At 43.4% G+C, this 16,355-nt stretch overlaps 1 protein-coding gene across 2 annotated transcripts in view; it reads right to left on the reverse strand.

The window, feature by feature from the left end:
- The window catches only part of znf536 (zinc finger protein 536), a 309,249-nt gene that overhangs the window by 195,863 nt on the left and 97,031 nt on the right, over positions 1-16,355 (reverse strand). The window lies entirely within an intron of this gene.

Below are 16,355 nucleotides of genomic sequence, written 5' to 3' on the forward strand. Positions count from 1 at the left end.
TGCAGAGCTGAGATTAAAGTTAACGGGTAAAACTTTGAAAAATAAAGAAACAATTTCTGGGTCAAGTGACATGTTTTTGTTGACCACATAGTTCCATATTTGTTTTTTAACTTTATTTCTGAAGTATTGAAGTACAATGTTGTATAGTAACACAACAAGACAAAAATAAACACTTAAAAAAGGATTTGTCTAGATTTTAGACTAATTGTAATTAATATTATTATATATAAAGTGTAAGTGTACTAGAGTAACCTGCCACTTACTTGTTTTATCATGCTTCAGACCTCTGTATTTTCCTTAAGGTCTGGCTAATGAGGACTTGTTTCTACATAAATGCCAGCTGGTTGCACTAAAAAAATAGGCACTGTGGGAAACGGCAACAGGTCAGCAAGAAAAAGCACAACAAAGGCTGAAAGCAGCACACAAGCTGCACCAGCCATCACTGGGATTAGAACAAAAGTTTGATCAATTGCTGAAAATGTTCAGTTCAGCAGCTGCAAAGCCGCACATCCAACTTTACACTCAGACAAATTCCTCCACTGTCAAAAGCTGAGCTTTCTGTGACACCAAAAGCTTGTGGATGTAATTATGCAGTATTCCATAATTATTAAATTCAATATTCCACATTTGCCTCTTGACTATAACAGGATGTCATTGTAGACTGTCACAACTTGCAGCGGCGTGACTCCTCTCAGGGTTGGAGCTGTGATCTGTGCAGCGCCTACTAGAGGCCGAGGCCCGTCACTGCCTGTGGGTGGAGAAAGTGCGTGGGTGGAAGTTTGTGTGAGGTCAAGCCAGAGAATTCACATACCCTGATTTCACCAGGTCTGTGTCATGAGTTACATACAAGCGCATGCACACAGACAGACACCCACTGAATTCATTTGTTTTCATTTGCCCTCTGTCACCACTAATCTGGTCTTTGCTGCAGAAAGAGCCTTTGACCCCGGGTTCCTTGGTTTTGTCTCTCACATCATCTCACTGCTGCTGCTGCCTTTCTGTACAGAATCGGGTCAAACCGCTAAAAACTGCACTGAGGTGTGACAGCAAACATAACATTCCACATACCTGCTGTAATACTCCACTCTGTAATATCATATAAGGGGAATGTAGCAGCGTGGTTAAGGGTGAGGATCATATAATTATAATGAAGGCATTGTGTCCACAAACAGCCTGTGGTGCAGCACTGCTTTCTGAGGGGAGACCGGTTGGAGTTTGACAAAGCAGCTGGTGCAGCGCCGCAGTCAAACGCCATGGACGCGCACTCGCGACCATGTGACACATACGTGCAGGATGGGACAACATGCCACTGTTTTGCACACGCACAGCACACGAGACGCATGCGATCACACTCGGGTGAAGGAATGAGGAGGGCAGCCGCTACGCTATGAAGGAGAGCATGTAAAAGAAAGCAAAGAGTAGAGAGATACATTGGAAATTGCACTTTCATGTCATCCATTTCCTGAAGATGGCTGCAAACCCCTGGACACACTTAATCAGGAAAAGGGCACACCTCCGAGTATCCATTCTTTTGTAATGGCATTACACCGCACAAGTAAGATTTAGAGATCCCTTAATGTGCCAGAGTCTTCTGCATAAAAGTATATACAAAGGTTAATATTGCAATAATATGTTCCTGGAGGGCATTGTAATCATTATCTCTCTGGTGGTATCAATTAGAAGCACTTTACTGCAGGTAATGACTAAGATTCCGGTACAAAATGACATTATTATTATTATCCCCATCTATAATTTCAGAATGGATACACAAGACGTAGGGGAAAAAAAAGAGAAGCATAAGTTCAACCAAAGGTAGGCTTAAAAAGTGAGAGGACTTTTCACTGCTGGACTTGAGGAAGAGAACTAGGAAGGAAGTCGCTGATTCAAAAGCGTGTGTCTCCCCGTATGTACTGAACACGCTCGCATGTGGATGTGCCGAAAGTTTCCACAAGCCCAAAAAATACAGTGCTACAAACAAGAAAAAACCACGCATCCTCTTATTCACGGCCTGACTGTCTGTCCTAGTTTCCTCAAAGCGGCTTGTGTGTTTGCACGAGTGCAAATGTGTGTAAGTGAGGGCGACCAAGCTAGAAAGAGAGATAGATCGGGGGGGGGGGGAAAGAAAGCTTCAACAACCTGGTGACAAATATTTGCATTCTTCAAAGCACGGGAGGATTGTTCTTTGCTCGCTCCTATTTATCTGGAGAGAAAACCGGCGAGAAGGAAAAAAAAAAAGTTGCCTGTAACGATGTGTGTTTTTGTGTGTGTTTGTGCAACGTGACCTTTGTGCTTAGATCCAAACATTCATAATGAGTGCTCTTCCCCTTATTGACCCTCTCATCAAAAACATGAATAATTGAGGAGTAAAAAACGCTCTTGGTTGCCCTCGTCGGCGTTAGGCACGGAGAAGCGGGCCCTGAGACTTTTGATTTAGCTGTTTTATATTTAATAAGTACACACAGGGGCCTCCGAGGCGCTTTTTTTAGAAGAATTTAATTGGACGTCTGTGACATCCATCACAGGGTTGTCATGGCATTGACCTTTCCGCAGAGGCTATTCATAACCAGGAAGTTACATGTGCCCAGTCGCTGCCTACTGCGTCACACCCGCCGCCGTGATGCTCTCATCGCTCATCGTATCCTCCAGCTGATCAACTTCAAGAACTGCTGACCAGCACACTGTTCCCCTGGTAAGGTTCAGATAAGGCATCAGATTCTTGGTTTACCCAGCAGGAGTTGGACTTTGTTTTAGTAGTCAAAGTTAGCGCGCAGGTCACAGCGTCCAGCGTGTTGGTTTTTGGCTAAAGCTAGCGACTGACAGCGTGCTAACCGCTAACGACATGCGTGTTTCAACATTGCATCAATGTCACAACAATTACTGACATTACTGTATCTTAACCGTATTTTTGAAGGTCGATTGTGTGTCTGTTGGGTGGGTTCTTATAATACAATTCAATTTACAATACAGTTACAAGTCATGGTCTTTTGTCCTGGGTAATCTGGCGACACCTGTGGTGGATAAGAGTAACTGCAACTCGACAGAATTCAATTAATCACATGACAAATGGAAGAAGTACATGAGTACATGAGTCATGTTTGGTCTCAGCCAGGTAATGAAGAACATGTCAAAAAACTGAACAACGGCATCAAAAGTCACCACAGCGCCCCTGTGGCAAATCCATCGTCTCCTCACTCTGCAATGTGCTACACAACCTTTCTATATCTATCTAATTTGTCTGATAAATAGACAGGAAAAAGTAATTGCCAAGTGAAAATACTTGATCTTATCTGATCACTTTTTACTTTAGTTTACAATGCATTGTTTAGTGCAGCTTAAAATTTTGGAATTATGCTTTAGATAAGTAGCCACTGAATAAAACTTTTCACACTGAATGCAGCTACTCTGGTGCATTTGATCTGCAAAGCCTCCAGTCAGCAAGTTTGGTTTCCTTTGAATTACACCAGCTGTTGACGTCATCCAATCAGAGGCCAATATTGCGGCTGTTCTGCCCATGAGTATAGTCACATGCATTTAGTAAATATCCTTCAAACTAAACTACAGGGGTGGGACAAATGAATGTAACGTATTGCTTTGAAGTTAGTGAATGATCGTGACAGGCATCTGCAACAAAGGTAGATTATGCTGTACATCAACCAGCAGTAGTCATCATTCCTCTGCCCACTGTATACATTATATGATATTAAACAGAGGAAGAAAAGCAGCGAGCTCCAGATGTCCTGCACGCTACAGCACATGTATACACAGAATAGGTCAACAATAACGAAACGTCTCGGTGTGGTCTCCCATTTGGGAACATGTTACGTTCTCCAGTCAACGAGAGGAAGCTGTTCATCCACATGTATTTTCCTACTAAGATCAGCAACTGCTTTGGTGATTACAAGACTACAAAACATATCAATGTGATGTTCAATAAGAAAAGACAACAATGTTCTCTCTAGGAAATATTTAGGAGCCTTGATGTGCAACCAAAAGGAACTCACAATAAATAATAAATAAATAATCAGGAAAATTGCATGGTTACCTGTATGAAAACATCAGTGTGTGATGTTTTTGGGCAGAAACAGAACAGAAAATATGCAGTTGTGCTGTAATCTTAAGTGCCCCTTGTGTTAGTGTAGAAGAATCCAAAGTTAGTATGAAGAGAAGCAAGGTTATAGCACCTTCCTGAGTGGCACTATGGTACAGTGGAGCCCGGAGGCAATAGGCAGAAACATAAGAGAAATGGAAAGGCTGCGCAATTCACCCAAAGGGATTAGATTTTAAATAGATATCAGCCCATATATGAGTTCCTCTTTCTTTCCCCTGTCTGTAAGTGGGTGTAATTTGGAGTGCGTAATGAAGGAAAAAAAAGAGCTATAGGTTAATCTCATTGACCTCCACACTCTGGGGAACGGCGGGTTAGAGTTAGGAGACACACAGCCGTCTCCCCTGCCAGCTAGCAGGGCTGCCCTCCGAGAGGTAATGAAACTTGTGAAAGTGACTCGGCGCGAGGGGGAGTGGGAGCACATGTGACGCAAGGGAGAGAGGAAAAAAGGGGGAGACCTGAAGAAAATGAGCCCACTCTGTGTTTTATTAAAGCCAGCAACGGTGTAACGGCGTCACGCTCCCATCAAAAAAACAAATTCTGCATAATTATCCTGAAGTAAAGACGTCCGATCTATCTAAGACCAGATCTGGGCAAATTTTTATTTCTGCATGTAAATCACAATAAATGCTGTATTTTAACGTTTACCTACTTTTTTGTGGTCTCTGCGATGCTTCGTCAACTTACTGAAATCACTTTATTTATGCCAAGAAATGTGAATGTTTGTTTGAACAAATGACATTTAGGGGCTAAACCCTAGGGTTGGGGGTTAGGGTTTGTGGGAATATGAAAGTGCTTACTTCACTGCTTATGTACAGTATATGATGTGTATATGAATGAAGCTGAGGAGAGGCTGTCCACAAATGTGCACTGGAGAGACTAGAAAAACACAACCCTTGGAAAGAGATCAGAGAGGCAGTGGAATGCATTGAAGAGGAGGCTATGATGGCTCACGTTTTCAAGTGTGGCCACTGGGCAAGAGCATTAATACTTTTTTCCCCTTTAAACCTCAGATTAAATGTTGTATATATTACCACAAGTCATTCCATGTCATTTTAAGCATGCTGAGGTCTTAAAGCCCCTGAAAACCCAAATCACAAGCACGTCCTTGTTGCACAACGTATTCCTAACTTATGAAGCCACAATCAGTTAAAACATATTTAGGTATTATCTATTAGTAGTTAAACATTCACAATCCCAGATAATCTGCTGCATCGGGACTGGGCAGTAAATCCTGAGAGCCAGATCCTGATTGGTAGGTGGAAGTACGTCACAGCAGTTTTTTTTTTCCAGCTGAGCCTCAACATAAAACCAATGAAAAGAGCAAAGAGAACACACAATGTTAAACTGTTGCTAGTAAGAGGCTAATAAGAAAATATGTTAAAGACAAAAGAGTGACATTAACGTTTAACACCATCAGTTAGTTATTAATTGGTGTAACACGATAACAGGAGGTACTGTATGTTTATATATTTCAGCAAATCCATGTTTTATCCACTGACATATGATGAGAGCACTTTAACTCACCAGAGGTCCAGGTTTTCAGCAAAACACTGTTTACTGGTTGGTGAAAAAATGTCTTGTTTAAAATTGTAGGTCACTTTTGGTTTTCCTTGTCATACAAACACACGTGGTGGGTGAATCTACGTAAATCAATGAAAAATTTTCTAATGCTTTTCTGTTTTAAATCTTGGACAACATGATGTTGGAATGCAAGCTCAAATTCTCCTGTTTGCTGATGATGGTCCTCTAGACATGACCTCCCTACTGTCTGTCGAGAAAGATGTTCTTTTGTTTAATTTAGAACAATACCAAAAATTTGTATTGCGTTTCTGAAAAATGTATGTACTGTAATTAAATCTGCTTTATTAAAAAGAACGAAAAAGGCACTGAGAATTTAGGCAAATATATTTGCATGGTGCGACAATTTAAAGCCCTCGCTGACAAAGCTGAAACATGCAATAAACAATGAACCATAACAACGCGCAGTGTTGCTTTTTGATTATTGCCTTTTCATAAACTCAATGCGGACACAGGACATACTCAGGGTTAAAAGGCTATGATGATCTGAGGAGTGCATGTAGTAACAGTCATGCATTACAGAGCAAACTAGGGGCAAATAGTTCATGTTAACACAATGACACAGATGCATGCGTATGGTTCTGCAATTTCCTATCAAACTTTCAAACGTGTGTGCATCTTGAATTGAATGAAAGTGGGGTCATTATGAATTCTACACAGTTTATACCATCAACCCGTCCTTGCACATGAAAAATTCAGCTGAAGTTGACGAACTGCCCTCAAACTGTAGCATGAATGCAGTGCTCCAGTGTGATGACATCACACGTTGAAGAGCTGATCCTTGGGTTTCTACGCCCTGGAGAATCGTGTCCTGTTTAAAGAGTGTCACATCACTGGCTAAGATTAGGTGCATATTACAAATGTCCTTAAGACAATAAAGTCAGCTGTTTCTCCTCTGATGTCATGGCCTGTGCCCTCCGTCTGTACGACGTGATGCTGGTTGTACATGGGTGCAGTATGTTAAAGGTCACCGTGGTCTGCTCCCACTGATGTACACACATCTTCCCTCGTGTGTGTGTGTGTGTGTGTGTGTGTGTGTGTGTGTGTGTGTGTGTGTGTGTGTGTGTGTGTGTGTGTGTGTGCATTTTACAGGCCTTAGAGAGTCGTGTGTGTCTGTGTGTGGGGGTCTGGCTGGTTTGGCCTGCCACTTGAATTTAGCAGATAACCCACTCAGCTCCTCCACTGCGTCTGACTCTGTAACTATATCTGTTCTTATCCTGCTACAGAAATAAATAAAACCTCTTCTGCTATTCCCACTACAGAAACGGCTCGAGGGCGGGGGGTGGTTGGGGGGGGGGGGGGGGGGGGGGGGCATGCCTCACATAATCGTTTGGGACCGGGACAAACTTGGTCCATTGATATCTGTGTATTTATTACGTCTATGGCAATATAAGGCAGGGCCGAGTAAGATATCAGCTTACCCAGAGAGCTGTGTGTGTGTGTGTGTGTGTGTGTGTGGGGGGGGGGGGTTAAGATAAAGGATATTTAATATCCAGCGCACATCGGCGGGGGCCTAAGCCTCTAATAGCACTTGGGGTTTCTGAGCAGGTAATGCCTTCATCTTTGTCTAAACACACTTTTATGGACTTTAACTGTAATGATATAAAGAGAGAGGGGGTCACAGATAAATGTAGTGTAATGGCTCAAAGCCGAAGATTAGCCATGTATCCTGTCTGGGGGATAATGCTTCAAGGCAGGTTCTCCAAAAGGTGTTATCTCCTGGCAGAGAAAATCGAGACGCACACACGCGCACCCACACAAACCCAGACACATATATTAAATAATATCCTCTTCTTCTTCCCTGTCTATTTTTCCCGCTTTTCTTTTAACCGCGCTTTGCATTTTGTCACATTGCATTACGATCACCGGTGGCGGCGTTCGCGTCGTAATGAATGTGTGACGCCGACGTGCATGTGCATCAAACATTACCTGGGCGCCTCCTGCGTTCTAGGACACATTAACTTTGCTTATTTGGTGTCTAAATGATAATGAGCATTCGCATGATAACCTATATTGTTTAGCTCTGAAAGTGAATCTAAAAAAAAAAAAAGAGGCATTCTCTTCCTCGGACGCGCGTTCACACATACTGTGCGAATCCAACGGCAGCATTTAAAGGCCATTTAGTGAGCTTTTTTTAACCGATCAATCAGGTGGCCTTTCCATCCATTACAGTGGAAGGGGGAGTCGAACCACAGCTACATAGCTATGTGGAAGTGTGAGTGAGGGAAAATAATAGCGTTGTTGTCCTAATTATGCGCCAGGCTGATGCATTATTTACCATTCCGACGTACATCAACATGGCTGGATATGAGTAAAATAATTTATGATTTAAGACCCCTTCTCTTCCTCTCCTGCGTTTTCCCTTCTTTCTTTGTCCTCCATTTTTAACCCCCCTCCCCCCCCCCAAATCATACTTCAATAAAATGTGCCGCCCTTATTTATTTTGCATGAGGCCTCCCCTGAAAAACATCCAGGACGCGAACATCTGTTATCCGAAAAATCCTCCCGAGCGTCGGGTCGCGGCAACCAGATACTTGCTGGGATTCAGCTATTGGAACTTTAGAACTAACCTCAGGCTGCTGTGGTGAGACGGTGGGTGACAGTGATCAGCCATAGGCAACAGTGAACTTTGAAGCAAGTTACGACGGTGCAAAGGGCTGAGTTGTGTGGTTTGAGCCTTTCTACCCGTCTCCCTGTAGCCTGTAACTGCAACAGGAAACCTTCACGCAGCCCGAAAGCCATAGAAGACGATGAAAGTCTTTCAATAAGGAAACAATAATAAAATGTGTCTGACAGTGTGGGGATTCTTGTTTGTTTCTTAAAATAAAATAGGTTAAAAATACAAATAGAGACACTGATGAGAAACAATGTTTTTTTTGCAACAAAGTCAATGAATGAATGATCTGATACTTGATACCATTAAACACGCTAGACATAAAGGGTTTTGTTAAAGGTGTAATGCCAGCGAGGCTTCAAATAGTGCCTGAACCAGCGTTGGCAGCGGCAACCTGGCGCGAGCGCTTCCTGTAGCTGTGGAGTAAACGGCCCGATGTTCAGGAGAAGCGAGGGAGCGTTCTCACTTACAGAAGGGCCTCAGCTCGGCCATGTTCTTAGGACGTCTGGTGTGAACAGCTCTCCTGAGCTCACTCCACATCTGGATCTTTATTTGGCTGAGGTCTGGGCTCTGACTAATTCACCATTCATTCAGTCTCTTTAAAGCATTTACTGTATGTGGGATATACTGTCTTGTTCAGGGTCACTGTCTTTCTGCATCGCCCGGCGGTTGGACAGACACCCTGACATTAGCCTGTGCTTTGAGTCCAACCTGTCGGAGCAGCTTAAGAGACACTGTTGTCTCTTCACCGCTTTCCCAGAGTCACCATGCATTCATTAAGTCGTTTTGTGTTTAAGTCCCCTATTTGAGCATTCATTCAGTCAGTGAGTCCACTTCACTGGTCAAGACTGAAATGTCTGGGCAATGAGTGTGTGTACAGTAAATGCATATTTGTGAATTAGGTATTTTAAGCCTGTGATGACATTGCCAAGACTTTCACATGACTGGCAAACTGAACGTCTTGTGTAAAGTCCCTGTTAGAGTACAGAGAGGGCACCCCAGTGAGTTATCTGGGAAGTAGGAGGTGACCATCTGTGTTCCTCCAGATTAATCACACTACACCTTTTATAATGCACATACATAGCAGCCCTCCATCTCTCAGCAGCTGGGTGCGCTGCTCTGGTGCAGTGCATAGATTAATGGTATAGCGTTCAATGTGTCTGCGCAAACAGCTGCATACCTCTGTAAGTGCAGGGGGGGGGGGGGGGGGGGGGGGGGGGGGGGGGGGGGTTGCGTGTGGGTTTGCACGCGTGCATATTCTGACTGTGCGCCTGTGCCACTTTTGGCTAATGACAGGTGCAATAAAGCATTTGTAAAGGATGGCACCATCCATCATGGTGTGTGGGGCACAAAGAAGACGAGCTTAAAAGCACAAATAGGAGTCCCCTCGTAGCGCAGAGAGAGAGAGGGCGAGAGAGAGAGAGGGACAGAGGAAGTGGGATAACGAAATTTATATCATATTACACACTGAAATGTGACCTCGTAATGACACCAGTAATGACATCAGTGAAACTCAATCAAGTCCTTCACTCAGTATTACTTAAGGTAAACCAGTGGCCTTCCTGATGTGGAATGAGAAAATCCAATACAGAGTTGTTTGTTTTACTCACGGCTTCAACTTTGGAAGCAGCTTTGGGGACACAAGTCAGATGTCTTTACCGAAAGAAATCTCAAGCAACTTTCTGTCTAACAAGGAAAATCTATTCAACAGCAGTAATGTTTGCAGTGAAGGTATCAGAAGCTGGGATACTACTGCACCCACAGAAACAGTGCTATGGTCAGTAATGACAGTGATGATATAATCTGTGGGCCTTGGCTGCCTCTGTGCAGGATGTCTAGTGGATCTCCTCAGGTGATCGATATCTCTCTTGACACCAGGTTTGCTGCTTTGGGTCCATCGCATCTCTACCTGGACACCACACTCTGTCAGACGTGGACCTATGGCCATCTGTTCTCAGCGACCTCTGCCGTGGCACACTGGGCACAAAGGCTGATTTGTGTGTATCAAATCTGACCCATAAGGTGGTGTAGATGGTTATTATGGTTTTGGTTTTGGGCGTGTCCAGTCTGAGAAGGACGAATGAATGAACCCAAGGATAAGACACGGTCTAGAAGACCGTGACCCAAAGAGACATGCACATAGAGTGAACACAAGAGGCTGCAGTAAATAAACCTCCCATTAGCTGCTGACTCTACACTCATCATCAGTGTTTTCATCCCAGTATGTGAGATTGTGGTTAATATCACCCACAGCAGTGCGTAGATGCAGATGGATTTAAATATACTCCCAGCGGTGGCTTTCAGTGAGCAACACTTCTGTCATTGTATTGATACGTGTAAGGAGGAGAAACCAGACGCCTGACAAGGAAAAAGTTGCAACTTCATAACAATTTTGCTGTGATCAAAGCAACTGTAACTACAGGAGACACGGATTAACAGACATTTAATGATGAAGTAAAGTTTGTGTTGTGTTGCACTTGTTTGGTGTTTGTCTTCCTTATCCAGTTTTGAACAAGACAAGTCGGCAGGAGGCTTTCTGTTTTTGTTTTTTTTCCTTCCTGGGTTGCAAGCGCCCGTGTGTGTGTGTGTGTGTGTGTGTGTGTGTGTGTGTGTGTGTGTGTGTGTGTGTGTGTGTGTGTGCTCGTGTTTGATAGGCACAGTGTTGCCTGTTGAATCACATCATCAGCATCAACGATGAAAAAAGGAAAGGGAGAAAAAAAAGCGGCAGGCAGATATAAATGAATATTCCTCACCTGTCTGCTCATGTTGACTCGTCTTGTTTGGATTTCACAGTGGGGGAAAAAAATAAAGGCGAATATTTACTTTTAATTGAAAGGAAATTAAAGACGCATCCACATTCGCATGTGACAAAGGAAGATCACACGGCTCCGGAGTGATGATAGCTTTTGTTTAAGACGGATTTCATAAAGAAAACCCCCCACTGATGATAAAAAAAAAAATCTTGGACATTTCTCCAAATACAATTACCTCGGCATCACCTGATTCAATCAGATGCATTTGCATTCTGTTTGCATGCGGTGTTCCGTGAACCGGTAAACAAGGAAGGCAGAATAAATCTGATGTGTTCTCATGCTTATGGTTGCTCTTCTGTTTGATACATTTTATTCGGAGTATTTGAATTTTTATGAATTGGTAAATAACTGCACAAACACGCGCGAGGCTGTGTGGGTGAGTGTTGTGAAGTTGGAAGGGCGTATTCACGCAAGCCTAAAAAAAAGGCAAAGCAAAAAAAAACTAAGAATGTTAGTTCATGTTTTGAGACAGATGTTGTTTGGCTGGCGAGCATGACAGATTAATATTTGACTGTGTCTGATGTGTGCTTAAGAATGTATCAAAGGAGATGCATCATTCTGGGCCCCACCAGGGGATGTTGCTGCTGGCACAGCGACAAAAAGCGTAAGGCCACATTTGGCACCGGTCGGTCGTGTGTTTACAGCCTGGATGATCGGGCGGAAATGTGGCGATGAGACCGAGGTCTTGTTCGCTCGTAATCCCTGACCTTCTTTCTCACACAACTCTTTAGTCACACGCTGAAGTCGGGGCTCCACTTCAGCCGCACGTTGCTAGCGCGCGGCGCGGTCGCAGGCGGGCGCCTTGACTGCAGTAATCTTCTGGTATCCCGCCTGTCACCACGGCATCGCTAGGTATTTTAATTCCTTCACCTGCCCCCCACACACACACACACCCCACCCCCATCCAAATAAAAGAAAAGTGCGTGTAAGTGTTATTTCTACCTCAAGACGTCGCAGAGTCAGGCCTGTGAGGCTGCAGCGCAGGTAAAGCATTAAACTCATTCTATACATGTAGCATCTGATGCGCTGTAACCCACAGATACCCACACAACTGCTGCATAACGAGACGGCAGACGTCAAACAGTGTTGACTTGAAGAGGATGTGGCGGACGTCTTAGTCAACCTTAAATAAATTTACAAAAACTGAAAAGAAAGTTCTGTATGATTAATTATCCTACGTTCAGGGCCGTGGCTTGGGAAGCGATATGTGGCTTCCTCTGATGGTGCACACTTGTAATCACATGTGGTGCTTATTCATTACAGACAGGTCGGTAAAATCATGAGACAAACTAACTTTTTTTGTGAACGTCTTAACGTTTTGTAAAATGTGATCAAACTACATTTCCTAAGGTTACTGAGGTAATTGATTGTTAAAGATAATTAAATGTATACTTTAGAGTAGCTTATACTTAGATATTATTTTTTATTTGGTTCTAAATATGTTATTTTTAAAGAGCATCATAAAACTATACTTTGTGTTGTGCCATTTGTTACACCATGAGCCCACAGCAGCCATCCCAGGCTGACGGCCGACCGCTCTCCCACCCGGAGCCTCGGTTCTGTTCAAGGCTTCTTACGTTAAAGGGAGTCTCTCTTTTCCACTGTCGCCAAAAAAGAAAAAAAAAGAGAGACAATGATTGGATTTTGTAACTGATATTTCCAGGAACTGTGATCTTAAAGTGTCCACATCACACTGCAATTTAGTACCACTCTCGCCGTGCCTCATCTAATTATGCCTCAGATCCACCTCCTTAGCCATCAAAGCCACTCATCTTGATCCAGCTCGACACAGGAACATGCAAGTGGGGTCAAAGGCCAACGTCATCATGAAACACTATCACTCTTCTTCATCCATTAATGCAGGTAATGATCTATCTGCTCTGAGTGATGCTAACAATTATAAGAGAGCTTATGGATGAGTTGCATCTTTTCTTCTTGTTTAATGCTACGTCTACAGAGACCTAATTATACAGTGGATTGAGTTCTGGCTGCTGACGTCTTAGTTGTGTTATGCCGTGTTGGTGTCTTGTACATTAAGCATAGTGTGTAGACTATCAATCAATGAGCCCGGCGAGGGGGGTTGTGACGCATCTTTGAGGATTTATTTCAAGTGGAAGGTTTGGTACCATCCCGAATATTAAAACGCTGTCATGTGACAAGTGACGTGTTTTTACCAAAAAATGTTCCGACTGTACAGTAATGCGATCGCACTGGGTCAAAGAGGAGCCTACTTGTGGCTATTTCAAACGCATCTCCGCACTCCCGGGTGATTTCCAGCTGCTTATTTTCTATACAATATATCGGTTTCCTTTTAAGATCCAGTCCCCAGGCGATGAGAAATAATAGGCCCACAGTGTATACGCCTAAGCTTCTGCGCAAAATGAAAGTAAGGAGCCGGAGTCAACCCTCAATAGGCCGTTGTGTAATAGGTTAAAGCATTTGAGCTACAAAAGAAGTGTTTTAGGCAGGAAATGAATTGTTTCTTTGAGCGCGTTCTGCTTCCAGGCACCGTCGCCTCGTCGTGCAGCCATTACACAGTAGCAGTCGCCAGTAAGCGCACGTTGTTGGTGTTTTTCATTTAAATACTGTTTGTACACATACAGTGGGAAAAAGACACATGCAGCCGCTGGAACGCCGCTGAGCTGTACTGTAATAACTAAGGAGACTGTTTACCCTTAATTGATATGGCCTTTCTTGCCATGAAAAGAACAATTATTTCTAGCACCGCACGCTTCTTATGTGCACAGTACGCTATCAACACAAAGTGCCCTGAGTAAAATGAACGGAACCCTCCATCAGGCTTGTCTTAAAAAAAGAAACCAAAACGCGGGGCTCTCTCATGTTCCCTTCATTCCCCGCTCCCTCTCATGATAAAAGTCGTAGAAACAAGCGCAGGGAAGATAAAGAACATGGCAGCTTAATACCAATTTCATATATCAGCTGTATTTATAAGGCTTTAAAGTCAGTGACACATGGTGGGGCAAAAGCATAAAACAAAGAGTCCTTGTCGAAGTGGATGCAGACCCGTTTCATGGCGCACTGCATAATTCTGCTGGAAAGCGCGGCTCATGGAAGTCGTCAGCGCTGCTTTGGCACCACGCACAACAGTTTTGTTGATCTCAACAGATCCCACTCTGCTGAGCCCTCGGTCCACAGTTAGACAGCGTCGAGTCAGAACGGGGAGCGGCTGCAGGGAATGTAGTGAAGCTCAGTTACTGCTTAATGTTTACTCAATTAAGAATGAATTGTAGTGATGATTATCAGAAGACGACGCCTGACTTAAAATGATAACCTCAAATATCATATATGTATCATATACAATGCACTTTTGTGCATAGGCTGCATTTAAGTATTTTAGACTATATGATGTCATAGAGCAAATTTAACGCACGCAGAATCTCATGCAGCCACTTGCACTTGTACATGAATTCCATTGGACGACTCAGCCCTGTGGTGAGTGAACAACCTGATCCACCACCTTAAGCCACTGGAGTACTGTCGTCTGTAGTTTGCACTAGCTGGCAGCGCTAGCGCTCATGTACTAAGCCTGTTTTTTGTCTTCACCAAAATGAACACCTGATTCCAGCCTCTGATTGGTCGTTTACTACGAACTAACTACGCGGCGGCTACACCAAACTAACTAGAAAATTGCACTGCACATGTAGGTCATTTAACTACGTGATACGAGTAAAAGAACAGTAACTAACCAAGGTTAGTTACCAAACCAACGCAAACTAGAAACACTGAACAGGTAACATGGAACATGACAAACAATATAGTGCACCAAAGAACGCACAAACAAGGACATGGAACTACGATGGTGTAACACTCACTATTACCATGAACGTAGTCAACGAACCAACAAAGGAACTCTAACGAACAGGAACCTAAATACTAAACTAACCAGGCGCACGTAATGGAACTAATTACAAGACAGCGACAAACAGGAAGTGACATCATGAACAAGTAACGAGAACAACTAAAGACGACAACGACACGTGAACGCCCCCTCAAGTTTTGAATGGCCAGGTGTAAATCTGTGTGTACTGTATTTAGTTTTACAGTACTTTACACAGTTGGACCATGCAATTGGATTGCTGTGTGACCTATTGGCTTTGAATACTTCTACATTTTAACATGTGTTTTAGGATCAAAGTGAAACGTAGGGTAAATCCTGTCATACAGAGGTTATGTACCACATCAAATACCACGTAAGGCTGCTTACAGGTTGCTGCTGTGGGCTGCAGTGCTCTGCACACGTGGGAGCGACGACTGGTGGTAGAGACACAATGTGCAGCCAGAGTTTGAGGTGCAGAACTTGGTCCCAAAGTCACTGCCGTAAAAACACTTTTTAGGATATGATATGTTAGTACCTGGATTCAAAAGTGTTTGGGTAACATGGTTTACAAGTCTGAGTTTCTATTATTTTCTTCAGTAGTTGCATTTATTTACCTCAGATGACATAACATAATTTATACACTTATTAGCAGTTGTTGGAGCACTTTGAATTAGAGGCATTATTTATGATTGTCTAACAAAGCCTCAGCTTTTACGTGTTCAGTAAAATGAGGTTCAAAGTAACTACAGACACCTTCAGGCTCCAGTACAACACAATCCACATCATTTTCTCTGTCTCGTAGAAGATATTAGTTTGGGCTTGAAGGATAATATACAAATGTATTTCTTTCTCGTGTTCGCATTCATTATTGTACGTGTTCTAACATTCGGACACAACTTTCTCTTCATTCCGCATTCGCCGTATTTAAACACTTTAGTCTTTGGTGAAATAGAAAAGTCACTGCGCTAGTACATAAAAGCAATCAGTTTGCGTGATTTAACAAGAACCTGAGCCCATTAAATAAACTGCAGCGCGAGTGGAGGAAAAAAAAAAGATCCACAACACATCAGCAGTTTCCCTGTTCTGCCCCCCCGCCCCCCCACCTACCAGTGCCCACCCAGACAGCCGAAGACAGGGCCTGCTCTCAAAATGGCACTTCTGCTGGAGACAACACAGGAGGAGAAATAATGTACAGTGAGTTATCTGTGTACAACATCTCCAATGGAAAAACAATTAAATGAGAGTGATGGAGAGATGAAGACAGCTGCCCCCCCCCTCCTTCTCTCCAGTTGGATCTGACTGTCTGTCTATCCCTGTTTGTGTACCTCCTGGAGGCACAAATGTCAGCTTTGAGCAGTTTGTGGACTCCCCACTAAGCTCTTGGCCCGCTCCGATCCAGACTGG

The sequence above is a fragment of the Betta splendens genome, chromosome 3, assembly GCF_900634795.4.
Source record: "Betta splendens chromosome 3, fBetSpl5.4, whole genome shotgun sequence".
Lineage (NCBI taxonomy): Eukaryota > Metazoa > Chordata > Actinopteri > Anabantiformes > Osphronemidae > Betta > Betta splendens.